General features: G+C 31.4%; 2 long non-coding RNA genes across 4 annotated transcripts; both read right to left on the reverse strand.

Annotated features, from left to right (window-relative positions):
- Positions 1-3,726: 3,726 nt before the first annotated feature.
- Positions 3,727-18,854, reverse strand: LOC147906826 (uncharacterized). 3 transcript variants are annotated; one of them, XR_015547979.1, is made up of 6 exons: positions 18,540-18,853; positions 7,168-7,226; positions 5,835-5,945; positions 5,582-5,726; positions 4,160-5,481; positions 3,727-4,013 (listed from the first exon to the last, which is right to left on the reverse strand). It is a non-coding gene; the product is annotated as an uncharacterized LOC147906826 (long non-coding RNA). The 3 variants fall into 3 exon arrangements; XR_015547977.1 differs by having other exon boundaries at positions 3,727-5,481; XR_015547978.1 differs by having other exon boundaries at positions 3,727-5,726; positions 18,540-18,854.
- On the reverse strand, positions 12,001-18,533 carry LOC147906827 (uncharacterized). The gene is made up of 2 exons (XR_015547980.1): positions 17,646-18,533; positions 12,001-17,572 (listed from the first exon to the last, which is right to left on the reverse strand). It is a non-coding gene; the product is annotated as an uncharacterized LOC147906827 (long non-coding RNA).
- Positions 18,855-20,031: the final 1,177 nt, after the last annotated feature.

Raw genomic sequence — 20,031 nt, forward strand, 5'->3', positions numbered from 1 at the left:
CACTTATGGATCACCATTTACATTAAACCGATCTACGACTGAGTTCCAAAATCCATTGGAAAAAAAGCGACCATTCTGCCAACAAAAAAGTTGAAAACTTTTCTTCAATGCAAAAAGCGAGATAGTCGCTACATCTAAAATAAAACGCACACTCTGTATGTATAATTTAGCGAGATGGTTACACAATAAAATAATGATTCCAGTAAATCGACGTCTCCGAGGTATTACATAACAAGAGAAAAATCACGTATGGTGGGCAGTTTTGATTTCCGCGGGATCGCCATTAGACACAAAAATCAGTCGGAGGGAAAGAGGATTCCCTCCCCCCCCTCCCCATACACATACACACACACACACACACACACACATACAATAATCTGCGTTCACAACATCACATTTGTCGACTCAATTTTGGTTTGACGTTCATTCGTAAATCCGTGCGTCTTTGCGGTCTGTTTATGTTCCGGTTTCACGACGCCATTTAAATAGCAGTTTTTCTTCCGCTTTTTTATTTTTACATAATGATCGGTTTGCCGGACTCTCGCGATCGAAATTCGCTCGTCAAGAAACACCGCGGCGCGAATATTCACAATCTGCACAGCGCGAAGACTCGCATGGACACTGGTGCGCCACATGCCAAGCGTGTAGGTATGCTTATTATTATTTATCGTTATTGTTATCTCGGTCGTCACGGAAACTCGAGACATCGATCTAAAAAATGTAGAAATGCGACGACTGAGAATTGTTTACAGCAATTGTTGTTAACACTACTTGCTTCATTAACATGTCTATAGAGAGAGAGTCGCAATCTTCTCTTTTCCCTTCGAGAGACTTAAATTCTACAACGTGTATCTAGACTTTGTTATTTTTAATTCTGGTTTTATTGTCTGCCTCTTCATTCAGAGATGGGAAATTAAATAATTACGAAGTAATTGACGTGGCAAAAATGTAGAAAGAAAAATGAGAAAAAAGAATATTTAAATAAAAAAATACTATCTTTCCTTTAAATCTTCTTTTCTATATTTATTTCGGATATTTATATGCAAATTCTGCTTGTTATTGTCTAGCGTTAGTTCCATATCAGTTATATATCATCATATAAGCTGTGTTCTCTTTCAGAGAAATATTCTAAACTTGTGTACACAGATATAATAAGTTAGAATGAAATTAACCATATTTGTTTCACTCCAATTCACAGCATCAGCGTACACCAGTTGAAAACATTTTTCCAAAAAAAGAGCAAACCCTAATTAAATTTACTGGCATAAATTTAGATTAAACTACTAACGTTATTAAAACTTCAGGGTTACTCAAACAAATTACTAATGTGACTGTATAACTTTATTAATATAGTTAATACAGATTAAGTAAATTGTAAATGCAATTTGACGCAATTATAGATTACATTTACCTTAATCTCCATTAAAAAACTAAATTCTATATACATAATTATATATATTAGATCGAAATGTTCGTAATACTACAAACTTTAAAATTTAAATAACTATAATTTCGAGAAAAATAAAATTTAAATTTTAAAAAAGATTTTAAAACTTAAAATTTCTACTTTCGAAGAAATATTGGATCAGTGCAAAAGTTCGTGCCAGATTTATTATTCAAAGTTCAAATAGCTGCAATTTTATTAAAAATAAACGAAATTTAAATTTAAACAAAGAGTTTTAAAGCTTGAAATCTCTACTTTCGAATGGTTACTATATTTTTTGAATTATGTAAGTTTTGTAATTTTTACATATGGAAAACTACGAAAAAAATGAGAAATTTTCTTTTTACTTTGTACGTACCCAAAAGAAATTTGAGAAAATGTTGGATTCTATATCGTAAAAGTTTGAAGCTTTCCCTACAAAATCGTTATTTAAAAATATTCCTACGATTTTTTGTTATTGAGTTGCTGCAAATTAAATAAAATGAATATTTTGACTTTGATTGCTTATAATTCTAGCAAACCATCACAATTAAAAAAAAATAGATTCTTAAATTCTCTTACAGATATAGTAAGATTTAGATTTTATTTTATTTTTAACAAAAAATAGCAGCTGTTTGAAGTTTGAATAATAAATCGAGCACGAACTTTTGCACTGATCCAATACATGTCTTAAGTTGCGTGAGTTTGGTAATTTTTATATAATAGAAAACTACGAGCTGGACTAAATAGGAAATTTTCTCATTTTGTGGCCTATCAGGGCCTAAAAAAAAACTTGCGAAAATTTTCGACTTTTTAACACGAAAGCTTTGAAGTTTTCCCTACAAAAAAATCATTTAAAAAAAATATTTCTAAAACTTTTTGTTACTGAATTCATCGTGGATTAAATAAAAGGAGTATGCTGACTTTTTTGCTCATAATTCTATTGAAAATCGTCATCAGCAATTAAAAAAACAAATTCTTAAAACCAAAACTTTGCTCTATCAAATGTATAATTGACAAAATTTTTTTAAAACGTATAGATATGATAAAAATAAAATAGCGCCATAAACTTTTGTGCCAATCCAATGTCACACATAGATTTACATATATAGATATTACTTATATGTGCGCACATTCGCGTATATAAATGAGTACAAATTCTCTCCTACCTGAACCATCACAAATGCCAAGTCATATTTAAATGCACTATATATGCAAATATGTACTATTCAAATTTCCTTGTAAGTTGAACCTTACAGATATAAACACCTCATTCAACTGCCTCATAATCTCTCCTAAAGATATGAATAATTCGAGTTTATCCCTCTCCCATCATCTCCCTGCGATCGTTCCTCCGATCGTCATTCCGTCGCTCTCGCGGAAAGGCAACGAATGCAATAAAGTCCAATGTGCGCAAGACAATCGCGCTCAACGACATGTTTGTTGCTTGCTCTTCTCCTCCTCCGCCGCCACCTCTTCCTCTCGCTCTTTACACGCGCCTACCGTTCAATTATGCGCTTACGCATACACACGCGTATATGCACGTGTACGTTCACCTACGAAGGAGGAACTTCTGTATGCTCGCTGATAGCGCGGTAAACGTCTGTAAGCTCACTACTCCCATTAGTCACGCTAAACGATTACCAGTCGCTTCGACGATGTTGATGGGTCACATGGAAAACCTGGCGAGTTTTTGCGAAAAATCGATCGCGGACGAGCGTGTTTCCCCAGATGTTGATTATTAGGTACACGTCATGCATCGAACAACTTACATAAAGTTTATTCTTAATTCAGAGATACAGAATATTTTTATGATATCACATATATATAACAATATATAATATATCGGATAACATCCTCATTATCTCGAACGTATCAAAAAACAAAGAAGATTAAACTTTAACGAGTTATTGAGAATACTACATTAATAACACGTCGACGTGACGACATTTGAAATATTCAACAATCGTTATTAATTCTTAGAAATTAAATCTAATAAATATCAATGTTCGATGATATTGATACTTTGATGCTATAGAAATAACGTCGGCATCATGGCGTCCGCGTGTGCATGAACGACGGCGATTCTAGCACGGCTCGTTGAACGTGAATCTCGTCTACCACTGGACGATGACCCGTCTTGCTTATTTATCGTCGCGCTTTTACGGCTTAATTGTTATTCGGTGTTTGCACTACGAGTCGTTCGTCATGCACGCATACACATATAAGTACGCGAGCACGCGTCGCTGGCTATAACATCGATCGATCGATACGATCTGGATGGTAGATATTTATTATGCAAATTGTTTTCATTGTGAGTTTATTTATTCACATATGTTATTTTCATGTGTACATTTTACTGCATGTAAAAAAAAAATAATCTAAACCTTAAGTTTTTCATTCGGATGAATTATTGTAACGCTTAATTGCGATATAATTATCTACAATCTGATGCCAAATTATTTCAAATTAATTACACAGCCTCAAGTAGCAAACTTAAGTAAACGGTTACAGTCCGTTTTTACTAATGTAGATTAACTTTAATTAATTTCAACTTACATTTTTTTTCATCTTTTTCTAATTCTTAGAACTAAAAAAAGGTAAAGAGATTATTGAACCAAGATTAAAATTAAATTACATTGATAAACATATATATACATATTATCATAATTTAATTAATTATATATATATTACATATAATTTAATTAATTGTGAATTAATACATTAATAACGTACTCTAGCGAAATGTAGAAAGTTCTGTAGATACATTTTGCTATAATTTGATATGTCAAGGTTTTTAATATATAATCGATTTAATTTGAAGAAAGTTATAAATACATTTAATTAATTACATTTAATTGCAATTGAATGCAATTCTAATTAATTGTATTCTTTGCAAGTCTTCCAATCCCAAAAATCCTGCAAACAAACTTTGAAACAAATTTTGCTATGATTTGAGACAATAGAGAACGTTTCAATGTGATAGATTGAATTTGAAAGAAATGCTATTTTACTTGTTTCACTTAATTATTACAACATCTCCACTTCATTATATAAGATTGCGAAACTAATATACATATATCGAAACCATGTATCTGTGAACCATTCGATTAAACGAAGAAAACACGCAGTTTGAAAAAGGGGAGAGTAGGGGTCTATTTCGCGACGACCATGAGAGTAAAATGAATACTAAATAGACACATTTTTGTAGACTGGACTTGGGACTTTATCTCTAGGTGGACGGCCTGCTATCGTTGGTGGTTCTCATAGAATGATAACGCACGCGATACAAACGTGAACAGAGATCCAGAAAGTCCTTTACCATCCGCTGCATGTATTCAGAATATTTAAAGAAAAAAATTCTAAGTATCTTTCATGTTTTCACTACAGAGAAATTCTTGAAACAATTAAAAATCTTGTTAATAAACAAATAATACTATTTTGATGAATCCTGCAGAAATTTTTAATGCTGCAAAATCTTATTGGGAATTTCTCAAAATATATATTTAATTTGAAAAACTCTTGAAGATTTTAGTCTTTGAGGAGTTCCGAAGAGAGTTGAGAAACGTTAAAATGATTAAAATTCATTGAAGAGTCCTGAAAAATTTCAAAGACATTTAAAAATTTGAATATATTATATACAAGAAATTTTAAGAATGCTATTATCTATTCCAGAATTCTGGAAGTCTTCTGCAGAGAATCTTTGAGTGATCTAAGAATCTTTGAAGCTATTAAAGGATCCTTGACTATCTTCGATAAAAATATTTATTTGAGCATCACTGCTGCGTTCAAACTATCACGTTTCGTGAACACGTGCGTCGTTGTACATTTCTCATATTATTCATTGGATTCGCTCAGCTGCTCGCTCAGCTGAGCATCACTGATTATAAACAGAGTTCTGTTCATTAGCCTATAAAACGGTTATTTCGAACATCGATCAGCCTTCATATCAAACAATTACGCAATCGGCTTTTGAGCAACAAAAAAATCATGTAAATTGATGAAGTTCAGCTCGCACATGATAAGTGATTTCGACATATTAACTTCGAAGATCAAAACTGAAATTTTTTAAATTAAAAGGCATGAAAATGCGCCTCATGCAATTCCTATAAATGAATAAAAATGTATTGAGATTGGAAAAGATTCATTTCAACGTACATGAACGACACATGAATGAGTACTTCTGAAAATCTAAATCCATTTTTCAATTTATTTTAATTCATTCTCGTTTCCTGGACCCTCTTTGCTCAGTGAATTTAACTGTGTTAAGATACTTCCGATATATATTGCCAATATTAAAAATCTGTAATATACATAATGTAAACTATAGATGTTCAATGCTGTATAGTTGTATATCAAAACACAATTTAAATGTAATCAATGTATTTGAAGTTTAAATATCGTTTGATACCTATAAAAATAGCAGACTTCCGATGAATTTGCTCCACTTTCCCTTGATTCTCTCTGGCTTATAATAGAGTCCATATATAATAAGAATCTGAACACCATCGCGCTGTGGCGGCTATGTATGGGTTCAAACCGGAAGTTCATAATCATAAGGTACGAAATATTAAAATATTAAAATAGATGCAAACTAAATACTTATTTTTTTTTTCTTAAGTTGTCAGTAACTCCAACCTTGATTTATTATCATATCAATTGTTTTAAAAATGCATAAGAGCGCAAGGTGTGGCATTATTTCAAGGAAATAAATATGAACACAGTAGAATGTAATTTATGTGGAATAAAACGTATCGAGTTCTGTGACAACACAACGAATATGATGAAGCACTTGGATTTTACAGGATAGGAAAGGACCATGGACAGAAAGGACAACAATTCCACACTGAGAGAAAACGAGATAGTTGTAATGATTATAAATTTGGAAATACTAGCAATACTATATTGTAGTATCTATAACTAGTTTTATAGAATAACAGCTACTAATGTAGCATTTAACATTGTAAAAAGTATGGTTATGGCAACAATATTCGTATACTATTAATTGATAATGAAATATAATAGCACCTTAACTACATTAAACAGTTACTTAAACTTAAAAAATAAGATATAACAATTATCTTTTTCCAATTTAGACTTTTTTAAAATAAAGCACATTATATCATAATAACTAATTAATTATTGTTGAGATAACTTTAAAAATATATTCAAAACCTTTTCACTAAAGTCACTTAGCTACGAGCAGTACGCGGCATTGTCACCAGAGGGACGCAGCGGAAATCAGTTTCGCTTAAGAAAAAAACCTCTCAGCAGACAATAAAAAGCGCAGCATTGGGTTCGAACTTTGAAGACAAAAGTAAATGAGAGATGTATCGCGATAATTTTTGGTTCTGTACCAAAATTTAATAACCTTAAAGTTTGTAGAAGTTATATATATAAAAATTTGTGCAACTACATTATAAAGTTTCAATAAGAACAATAAATAAAATGAACTAAGAAAATACAATAATATTAATAATTTGTAATTGGTTAATATTACTATATTTTCTTGGTTTATAATTCATTTATTGTTCTTGTTAATAGAACTTTATAACACATAATTGAGACACAATTTGTCTTCAAATTTCTAATTGCTGATACTTTTTTCTCTCAGTATAAGGAATCGAAATTGAAGAGGAAGAAAAGGTCCATTGATCACACATAAAATAATATTAATAATAATAATGCATTTTTTCTTTTTGCTATATATATTTATAAACGGATTTTATAAAATCCTCTTTTACTTGCAGTTATTGGCTGAAGAGAAATAACGCTGATAACACTGCGACTTCACACGCTGGAGCTAGAACAAGTTATAAAACTGAAGTTGAGATACTTTGTCATTAATCAATCAGTTTTACATTTGTGAATACGTTTGAATTTTATTTTATTCTGGCTCATGTTTATAGGAAAAACAACTTTCTGTACAAATAAAGTACATTACTTGTAGTTGCAACTTTTAAGAAGATATCTAGTATAGTGAGATTGTATTCTTACACAATGATAACTGGATAACTATAAAAAGGCACAACTAAGAATATAATCAATATACATATGTCAATGATAAAAAGAATTAAAATGTTTAATTTCTTGTAAATTTTATATAAATTGTCTTTTAAATAACTATCAAGCCAAAATACCTATTAGATGTCATCTCTATTTTATCTGTATTGATCATTGATCGTTTATATTAATGAACATGAGGGGACATGATTCAAAAATCTGACTTTTATAAAATTCTTTATAAAATTTCTTATATACTGAAGATGTAATAAAAAAATAGATGTAATCAAGAAATAGTTTGATGAGAAATATGATACATTGACCCAAATTTTTAAGCAAAAACTGAATGAAATTGATTATATGACCATCACTATAGATACTTGGTTTCCGAAGTCGCATTAGCAGAAAATTTCTTGGGAATCACTTGGGTGCATTTCTATTTGCATTTCATAGCAAATAGAAGATAAAATCAGAAAATATGAAGTTATCGAGTTATAAAGGGTTGCCAAAGAAAATAAATTTTAAAATTTTTTGATTTTTTCCAAATGAAAATGGAAAATTTTCCATGGCCAATATAAAATAAGTAAATTTTAACATTTAGAATCAAGAATTGTAAGAAAATTAGCCTATATTATAAAAAATAATGCAAAAAAGTAATATAATGAAATTTGGGGTACAAATTCAAGTCAACAAAAAATAAATTAGTATTGAAAAAAGAATGCAGTTCTGATGAAAAAGAACGTTCAAATAAAAATACTGAATAAAATATAAATTTTAATTATTTTATTGAAATCATGTAAAGTGCGCGAGTTTTGAACATATTTGACTATAAATATTAGATAAATATAATATTTAAAAAATTATAAGAATTATTTGGAATAGGAGCAGTTTAAGGAAATTGTGAGCAAATTTCTTATAAAATTCCAGACTTTTTTACATTTTCCCCTGACTTTTCTCGATTTTCCATGACCAATTTCAATTTCCCTGACTTCCCGGTTTTCCCGGTTTTCTAAGTCTGTGACAATCCTGTTATTTAAATACATTATAGATTATATATTGCTCATACAATCCTGGAATCAATCTGAGAAAATGATACATTAATATTGATAAAGTAGTAGCAGTGTGACTAATAATATGAGACTAGTGGTTAATGCCGTCACCTCGATATTTATTCAGAATAGACACATAATTTGTTTTGTTCATACTACCAATTTGATGACAAGAGAATTATGAAGAATTGCAAAGGCCTTAATAATCTCGTTAATAAAGTTAGATCATTTGTAAAATTTATGACAAGCAACACCTAATAAACGAGTTATATCAATGTCAAATAAACTCAGGTACATTTGAAGATGAAATAAAGAAACGCATTCTGGATGTTAAAATAAAGTGGAAAGTACATGATAAAATGATTCGTCGAATTATGGAACGTGATCAACAAAGTTCTATTTGCAAAACATACGACTGCAGACGTTTTGAGTTCGTCACGTTAAAGAAGATATTGAATCTGCTGAAACCACTAAAATTTATTGCTCAAGAATACTTGGCCAAGAATTATATTGCAATATCGAAGATAATACATTCATGTGGTGCATTATGAAGGCATACAGACTTGGAATTATGAAATTAAAAGAAAACATCCTACCAAAATTGAAGACAGAATTGTGGTTCGATCACATAGAATTCATCCATTCAACTTCTATCGTTACAATACTTGGATGCCTGCTTTAAGACCCTTTACTTATAGAACGCGCAGGCTCTGACTGATGCCAAATACTTGTTGCGCGACATGATAAATAGTCTAACTCTAGCAAATCTGAACAGCAAGGAACCAAATACGATCTTCGGCTCATCATCGCAGTATTTTGATGTATCCATGGAAGAAGATAAAGGACGAGCCATAACTTCGAAGGACGAGCTGTCTTCGTACCTGACTAATCCATTAGCTTATTTGAAAAACAATCCTTTAGAGAAATCGAAGAGCTTCAAATACAATATACATAGTAATGAAATCCCTTACGGCTACATTAGTCCCAGTTAAAAGGATGTTCTCAAAAACGAGAATTCAACAGTCCAATCAAGTAATCGATTAGAAAAAGATTAAACTATTAGGTGTTGGAATTAATTCGTAGCGTTTTTAATGAAAGAATGTTATTTATTTCACATGAGCATTAAAAAATACATTAATGAAAGTACTTCCCATCACTTGTAAAACGCTACGAATTAATTCCAACACCTAATATTATTTTTTAATTCGGTGAACAAAAATTAGTTTCAAGAAATCATTAATCTTATTGATCATGACAATAATTCTTGAAACTACAACACTTTTTACAGATATTTATCTTCATATTTATCTACATATGAGGCATTCCACGTCAAACCGGGCACCTTTGAACATCATTATGTTTATATAATATTCATATAATTCACATTGAATTATTTAAGCATTAAAAATCCAGCTTCGACCATTATAGTTAATTTCTAGTTCGTATTGATTGTATTCTCATATGTACAGTCTAAAATAAGATTTTTTATAGTCATTTTAAATTATTTTTTAACTTTCTGACATATTTTATAGATTCTACATTCTATAGATAAAAATAGAGACACGTGTTTTGCAAAAAAAATTTGAAATTTTTTTGTGTAATTATTTACGCAAGTTGTAGAAATTCATAAAAAACTTATGTAATTATCGCTTATGTAATTATCGTCGAAACTATTAGTCATACAAAAAAAATGCAATACATGTACGAAATTGTGCTGTCATAATATACAATAGAATTTTTTAACATTTTTTAACTATACATTTCATTCGAGTTCCATTTTGTTATTTTCAGAGTTACTTCATAATTGAAGTAAAAATATGATGATAATTTTTACAAAATTTTTAATTAGTGAGTTGAGAATGAAAAATGTTAATAAAAATTGAAACAAATGGAAAATAATTTATTTATATGAAAATGATAAATTAAAAATAATCCATCCAGAACAATTTAAAAATAGTCTATTGTATTTTTTATACGACTAATGGTTGATATAATAATTTGAATAATAAGTATAAATAAGTATAATGAATAATTTGAGTGTTCGCCTGAGCAGTTTTTCTGCAATTTATAATACTATACAAGAATAATTTCACAAAAAATCTCAAATTTTTTTCACGAAACACGTGTCTTATATTTTTATCTGTAGAATATATGAATAAATTCAAAAAAAAAAAAAAATTAAAAATTATAATATTTCAAAAATGCCCGGTTTAATGTGAAATACTTCATATATTTATTTTAGGTAATACAATTATAAAATACATAATAGTCATTTTCTTTTGAAGAATAATATCTATTGTGTGTGTGATATAAAAAAATACGGAATTCTATATTTTTATAATAAACCATTACGGTTAACAGCATAATCTTTTGTTATTGCAAACCATTGAATTCCTTTCAAGAAAGAACATTTCCATCAACTCTGATATCATTAGACATTCATCTCTGCATTATTTTCAAAATATTGATATTATTAATAGAAAGACCCAACAAATAAAATCCGTATGAGTATTGGTGTGTGGTAAAATTCGGTAACAAATTCAATGTATACACTGATATTTTTGGTAAAAATATTCAACGCATCAATACTTGAGATTCTTCCAAGTATCAATGATGTAAGCGAAAGTAACTGAATCAGGCGTCCTTTTATTCGGCATCTGCGATACTTTGCGATTCGCAGATGCCGCTTGAAATTGTTCGAAGAAACAAATTGCTAAGACCCTGCAGATTGGTAGTGATTGAGTCTACATTGCAAAGGCCTTGAAGGCGTTTAACGCGCTGGCATCGCGCCGTTTGTGTGATCTGCAAAAAGCTTCTCTCGCCATTCGATTAGACTCTTTGCGGGCGTTAAATCTAACAACTTCTTTACATACAGATTTTTATCTTTATATATATTTAATTCTTATATTTATCTTTATATATTTAAAAATATCTTTAACATATATAATTTAAACAAAGGTCGACGTTTAATAAAGTGCATTATTTTTAATTCTTTATCACACAATACTTTTATATTTAAATATTCAATATTTAAATAACTTTTATCTTTACTTATTAGCTGACTTTAATTTACAATTATTTAAACAAAAAAATATTTTAAAAAATATTTTATATATTAAAAAAATATTTTAATATTTTAATAAACATTTAAAAAAAACAAGGAAACTAAAGGTATTTTTAACTTTGCTCGATTTTAATTCCAAGTTTAAGCAGACTGTGTAATGATTTATGATCGCCCGTTAAGTGATACTCGTTTACATTTACGACAATACTGACAACGTCGGGCACATCATTTCGATAACGCGAAGTACTTAATTCGGGCACTTAAAATCGTTACTTGACGCCTAAGTATTCACCGACGATAATGAACGCGCAAATTTATTTGATACATCGTGCCGCACACCCAGTATTAGCTAACACGTTCACGTGATCGCCGAGAAAATCACGTGACCACCGCTGATACCGAAAGTGGGCTAACTTTTCACGTGTCATAAAGAATTGGCATAAAGGTATCTCTTACAAAAATTTAATTACCGATCAATTAATCATTTATTTTTAATATTAAAAGTAAACAATATTTTCAATACTTAATAAAATAAGCGATTGATTGGCTAATACTAATATTAAATTTCTATGAGGAATGTTTAAAAGATTTTTATCAATATTACGCCCACTTCAGAGCTCTGCTTTGGGTCTGTAATTCATTTAATTACAGGCCAATTAATTATTTATTTTTAATTTTAGAAGTACTGTTAACAATACTTTTAATATTTAAAATAAGTTATTAATTGGCTAGTACTACAAGGTGCGTCCCAAAATTTTCCCAACTTTTGAAATAAAACAACAACGGTTTACTTTTTTTTTCAAATTCAAATTGTTTATTCAAAGTAGTCCCCGTCGGACTCAATACAACGTTTGGCACGATCTAAAAGCATTTCAAATGAGTGTTTTATGTCGTTCAAAGGCACGTCCTTCAGAATAGTGGTACAAGCCCTTTGGATGTCTTCTACGTCCACATACCGCTTTCCTTTCATGGACAAATGCATTTTGCCGAATAGGTAGAAGTCACAAGGTGCCATATCAGGCGAATACGGGGAATGGTTGATTGTTAAAATGTGATTTTTAGTCAAAAAATCAGTGACAAGTGTCGAACGGTGAGATGGCGCATTATAGTGTAACAAGCGCCAACTTCCTCCTTCGCGATATTCTGGCCGAATACGACGAATGCGGTGTACCAAACGCTTCAAAACGCTTACATAGAATACAGCATTAACTGTTTGGCCTGCTGGAACGAATTCTTTGTGCACAATACCCTTGGAATCATAAAAACTTCGATGGAATTTTCGTTAATTGTCGATTTTGGGCGACCTGTATGTGCGTCGTCATTTATGTCCTCACGACCGTTCTTGAATCGCGTATACCACTCATAAACACTGGCACGGGCTACACAATTATCACCATAAACTTGTTTCATCAAATTATGGGTTTCGGTAAATGTTTTACCAAGTTTAAAACAAAACTTAATATTGGCTCTTTGTTCGAAGTTCATTCTCGTACCGATGTATACAACATACTGACACTTGAGACGCCATAACTTCGTTTCCACTGAACCAAATGTCATGAAATTTTTACTGGAAATCAGCTAGGGATGTACCTTTCAAACGCGCAATCGAACACACGGATGGCGCCACCCGACCTATCCCTATTGAAAAAGTTTGGAAAATTTTGGGACGCACCTTGTAATATTAAATAAGTAATTTATTTAATTAGAACTCTAGATAGAAGATCTATGTCTATTTTGATATGTATCGTTTAATACAAGAAACATTCGAAAAATCAGAAGTACAACATAAAATGTACATTAATATTAAAGACATAGAGCTATGGATCGCGCTATCCATATCTAAATAGTATATCTAATGTGGTCAATAAAAATAAGAGAGAGGAAGCGTAAAGATGGACAATCTCTCTCTCTCTCTTTTTTTCTCTCTAATAACATTACCGTCGAATAGAAAGAGACAGTAACTGGTCGTCTTCGTGCCCTATCTCTCTAATTTTTGTCGACCAACTGTACACATGGATTACGCAATCTATGCTCTACATCTTTGATTACTTAAAACATGTACAAATATGTACACACAAATAAAATTATAACAGAATTCTAAAAAAGCGAATTGTAGAGCATTTAAAACAGACTTCAATCTCGGTCTTGTAAAATCGTTAAGGTTGAATTTAATCGGTAAAATCTATTGCTGTCCGTGTATAAATTTCTATTTTCGCATCTTGGAATAATGAAATATCTAAACGATAGTTTCGTGGAGCGTAACATCTTTAGATTATCGGCTTTAGATTATCGGAATTCTTAGCTTTTCGAGTTTTTTTAAAATTATATATCTCATTTTATTAAACGTAGAAAGTGTAACATATTGCGGCCGCAAATAACAGACTAACATACATGTTAGAGCATGCAGCTATTTCTGATAATGACCAACTCATGAATATGCCACAAACGATATATTAATGCTATTCGTTTCATGAATAGTTTAAAAATACTTATTAAACGTTGTATCATTTTTATACCTTAATATTTTTTATATTATTTTACTTCTTTATATTTTTAAAAGTAGGAAAAATACGAACAGTCAACAATGTCAAATATTGACAAACGATGTATCTTATTAAAAATATCAATTTTAAGCTAAAGACGTATAGCGAACTTTCTTAAACATGCAGAAATTAACATTTTTTTTGTCTACTAAGTGTTCAAATTAAAATTAACATTTTATCTTTAACAGTGTAGTCTATTCTGACGTTCTAAAACTTTTATCGTTAAGTACCATCGATCGTTCACGGAAAATATTTACATAAATAACTGTATAATAAAATACATAGGAAAAGTGTATGGAAATGGTGTAACTGTATTATCTGTTATGACGATCCACAATGAGCGACTTAATTACGCACACGTGATTCTCTATGTATTCTCCTGTATTCGTTATCACATTACGAATCGTCCTTACTTCCCCTCTCGCCGCCCATCGCTCTATTCTTATCGCGGCGCGCCAAGAATGCATTTTCGCGGCGACGTATCTTCGGGTGACACTCGTAAGCCGCGAGCTCCGCCGAAACATCTCCGGAGATATTTTTAACGGACTCTTATTAACGAATTGAATCGTCGCGCCGAAACGGTTCCGTTGCAGCCGGATGCGAGAAAAGTCTGCATGATACCGTTGCACTGCCTTATACCTTTTCTTTTTTCATACAAATAAGTGAAGAAGGCTATAAAGTAGATCTTGGTGCTCGATAATATTTTTTCGTGAATCTCAATTTTCATTACAAGCAAACTATTTACCGATTATCGGTCTTGAAATACAATGCTAAACTGAAGCTTGAGTACATATCACAATCGTTTTTTTTTTATTTTTCTAATCAAATTTTCGAATAGTTCGCCTTGAAGTTCATATTGAACTATATGAATTCAATATTGAGGATTGTGAATTTGAGATTAGGATTCAACTATAATAATTCCAAATGAAACGGATTAAAATTATATGGTAGTGATCTACCATATAGTAGATCTATATGCATTCTAATCTTTAATTCCCAATTATTCATTGCGTAATCTGATAAGGGCTTAATTTTTCGCGATCCAACGTTTTTTTTACTTTTTAGTTCAATCATTAACCTCATTATATTTTTCAAAGGATTTTTGAGCTCTGAAATATCTGAAAAATTCTGTGTACAATTTTATAACATTCAAAAATGCGATACAATATGACGAAACGTTTTTCACTTTTTTTATACGAGCTGAATTTGAGACAGAATAATTGAAAATTCATATGGGTCTTCAAATCTTCATTTGGATCACGAAAAGCTAACAGCAAAAGTTTCAAGAGATCAATTCGCAGTAAATCTCGAGGGTAAAATTTTCATTGCCCGCACATTACAGATCTTTAAGGAACATCCAGAGGATGTTCTTATGTTGTTTGAATGTCCTAAAAATGTTCTCAGGACATCTCTTAAAGTGTGTTGAATGTAGGGTTGCTAACCGTCTTTTTTCCCGGGATATTGTTTTCTTTTTTAGAATGCCCGGAGATTTTCGAAAGGCGTTCGACATAATTATAAGTGTCCGAAGTTTCAAGGAATCTTCTAAATGTTTTGCTTTGACTCGTCCCGTGGTAGCCTCTTTTATCCAATAGGCTTTCTAAGTCATTACTTAACCTTTAAATTTTATGAGCTTCCAATAAGTTATTATTTAAGTTTTAAGTCTTAAATCATAAGATATTAATCAATCGAATGTGAGGAGAAAAATCGATTTGTTAATTTCATTAAGTAATGATTTATTGTAGAAAGCCTATTAAGATAATAAATTGACCAATCATGATCGATTATTCTTCTCACATTCAATTGTGATTAGTTAATATCTGATGATTTAAGACTTAAAACTTAGGTAATTAGCTTATATTATAAAAAGCTCATAACTGTAATCGAAACTGTTGCACGATTGTGATTGGCAATTACTTTTCAACCAATCAGATCAGTCATTTTGCTTTGCATTAATTATTTGAAAAGTAATCGTTAATCACTAGTGTGATTATGACTTTAAACAATAAGAAATGAATTAATAACAATTGAATGTAAGGAAAATAATTGACTATGATTGGTCAATTTTCCACGTTAAATTAGTATATTCCTAATGAGCAATTAATTATGAAATAATTATTCACTGACTAATTTTACTAATTTACACGCATTTTTGTATGCGTTTGTATTGCAAGCGAAATGCTGAGTATTTTTAGCTTGTAAGTTCTAATTTAAAAAATGTTGTGATACGGTGACCCTAGTTGTGTCAGCGTTTAGAAAAATATCAATCTACTGCTAAGAAAAGTGATTACTCAATTTATTTTCTTTCTTTTAAATAACAGTTAAATAACAGTCTTAAAGAAAAAATATTTTCTTGATAATAATCTTAAAATATATTTATTTTAGAAAAATTCGTTATTATGTTACTCAAAACAAGAATTTATTTTCTTTTGAAAAATATTATAAATTAAATTGATCGAAGAAACGAATTTTTTAAGCAAATCGAATTTGTATTAATTTAATAAACTCAATTGAAGTATTAAATTTACTAGGATTTACACAGAATATATTTTGAATAAATTCAATTCTTTTGATGAACTTACGAAAGATTTGCGGATATATGAACTTTTAAAGACTTTTGAAATAAGTAATTATTACTTGCATAGAGTAATTACTTGCGTATCTTTCTGCGTGTCGAAAATGCACTTGGACCGTTGCGTTTTGTCTTAATCACGCTCCATAATAAATAAAGTTGCGAGGCGATCCGACTCCGGCCGAAACGACTGATATCGCGTGCGTTCAAGGCTCGCCGATTGATCGAAGAGAAACGAATCCGGGAAGAGCGATCCGAATCGTTCTCTCGCCGCCATATCGCGCGTACGTACTGTACATATCTACATACCTTGCACGCACGCACGCGTGTGTGTTTGTACATAAACCACGCTTAAGAATGACCGATTTTACGATATTCGTGGAGTACGACTATCCATCCTATACGACGAACAAACGAAACGTAATACGATGTCTCGTCGACACTCGTATCTTCGTTTGAACGATAAAAATATGGAGTCGAATGGTGATTTGGAAAAAAAATATCGCGAGATTCGTGAGATGCGATAATGCTCGTCGCAAGTTTGAATCTTGGGCTTGCGTCTAAGACAGATCCGCGATTTATCACCTCAGCAAACGAGAATGGATTAAAATGGATTAAAATTTTTTTAATGCGTACTTTAAATCCATGAAAATTGAATGGATTAGATTCGAGCTGACACTAGTTTAATATTAAAAAAAAAAATACATTCATATTTTAAGGATTACAAATTTTATTCCTAAGCATTTATAATAATTATACCTAAAATTAACTACTTCAAATTGATTAAAAAACGCACCTTAGTGGGGATTCGAACCTGGGACCTCTGGATTATGTGTGTGAATCTTCTACGTTATCCACTACACCACTTCTTCAATTGGTAAATGTGTTATTCATTCTTTACTTCAATTACAACCAGCTAAACTATTAACAAAATTATATAGATATAATAAAAATATCATCATTTGATAAATGTAATAAAATATAAACAATTTACATTGCTATGAGACAATATTGGATAAGTGTCGAATAAACTAATCTCGCTTGGCCGATGTCGCACGCAATGATTAGCCTAATATTCGGGCTGTATTCGACTTGGTTTGCGAGTGTTCACATTGATCATTCATTGTACTTTTAATCAAAGAGAAACAAAAGAACACAGCTTAATTATTTTTACGTTACAACTTTTTTGAACTTAGTTGGATTAAAACGAAAAATTTTCTACTTATAATTTTGAATTATTTAAGTAGCATTTATGATCCATTTTTAAACAAAAACTTTTTTTATTCAATTAGATTGAAAAACTACATTTTATAATCAGAATATTGAATTGAGCAGCATTCACGTTGCACAAATATTGCTGATATTATTTTTGAAATTAACTAAATTAAAAAAAATTGTACTTCCTATTCACAATTCTGAATTGAATAGTATTCACGATGCACAGAAAATGCTAATATTATTTTTAAATTGAAAGGCATAGAAATATGCTCTACGCAATTCCTATAAATGAATAAAAATGCATTCAGAATTGAAAAAGATTCATTTTAACATTTATCCGTATTTTTGAAAATCTGAATCCATTTTAATCCATTTCAATCCATTCTCATTTGCTGGGACGCGGCTCACTGTCGTGCATCGTTCCAGCTGGTGTGTTTCAGTGTGTTTATATACATGGTCGATATCGCGGGTAACAGGAGGCCCTCACGACATAGACGAGCGGCTGCGGGGGGGAACCTGAATGCATGAAGGGGGTGAGCGGGAGGTCGAAATGAGAGAGAGAGAGAGAGTGAGGGGGGAGGAGGAGTGAAACGGAGACTGGTGGAGTGAGTGAGAATCGTGCGGCGATCTCGCGGGTTTTGTGCGTAGCGATCGCTCGATTGGCACTTACCGGCCGCGGATCTGGCACAGTTTCTTCCATGATGCCTGCGATACTTCTTCGCCGTCGCAGTCCGGCCCTTCAGTAACATCATATACGCACTCGCACGCGATCGCTTCCAACGGCGGCGAATTCGCTACGCATTATTATGTGGCTGTGCGGCAGCCATATTTGCTTGCTCTCCGCCGTTCGACTGGTGAAGCCCCGCAGCACCGCCACCGCGGTCACGCCGCTCGTAGTTCGCCTCGGCTCAGCTCGGCCACTCGCTCGGCTCGGCCTTTGGCTCGCGGCCATGCCGTCACTCGTCCGTTCGTCGCTGCGCGCCACTGACGTCATGCGGCAAGTTGCTGCACTCGCCACGTGTCAGGACCGTCGCGCATCGTGCGCGCGCCCGTCATGACGTTCTCGATTGTTCTCGATCTGTCAATGTTCCTTCCCTGGTGCTCCAGAATTCTCTTACCAGTTCTTACAAAAGAGATTTATTTTATTTAAAATCTTTTCGATGTTCTTGATTGTTCTCGCTCTATCAATGTCTTTTCTCGCTGGTGCTTCAGAATTCTCTTACAATCAGTTCTTACAAAAGAGATTTATTTTATTTAAAATTATTAAAAATTTTTTCTTAGGTAAAAGAAATTGTATTCAAATAGATTGCGTGATGTTATTTAAATTTTTTTTTGTATCTCCTCTTTTCGACGTTAAACGTGGAAAGTTATTGGAAGATATTTTTAAAAATTTCTGAAAAATATTGATTATTGAATAAAATAAGATGAATCTACTAAAATGATTATTGAATAAAATAAAAGAAAATATTGATTAATGAATAAAATTAAATGAATCATAAATAGTAACAATGCATCTTATTATAGTGTGAAATTTATTCTTGGGAAAAACCGATATCGATTAGTAAATTTTTTGAAATTTGTAAAGGAGAAGAATGAGTTCACAGATAATGACGGAATAACAATTAAAAACAATCCTGCGTGTATGGCTTTTTACTTCACACAATGGGGTTCTTATTTGACACACACTATCTCGAACAGAAAATAAAAGATTATATCGAAGGCAGTCAGTGCAAAACACGTATCGCAGTACGACAATCTCGTCCCCATGCACTACATTTATATACATAATTATATATATGAATATATATATATATATATATTTATATATATAAAAAAAATGTTTATTTATATAGGGTGTTCAAAAAACCATTCAGCATTTATATCTCTATACGGAGAGAATTTTTTTTTAGAATTTACCCTGAAAATATGATAGTTGTGGAACAATATTGTATTTCGAGGAATTTTAATGTAAACTTCTCTCATTCATTAATAAAACTACAATAAAGTATAAAATAAGCTCGATTAATTTTTTTGAAATGTATGGTAAACATCTTTAAAATATTATATTGGACTACAACTACTATATTTTCTAAATTTTAAAAGATAATTCTCTTCGTGTACAATTCATCGGCACAACATTGGTCCAATATATCTTCTGCAAT

This window comes from Acromyrmex echinatior, chromosome 17 (assembly GCF_024713525.1).
Source record: "Acromyrmex echinatior isolate Ae372 chromosome 17, ASM2471352v2, whole genome shotgun sequence".
NCBI lineage: Eukaryota > Metazoa > Arthropoda > Insecta > Hymenoptera > Formicidae > Acromyrmex > Acromyrmex echinatior.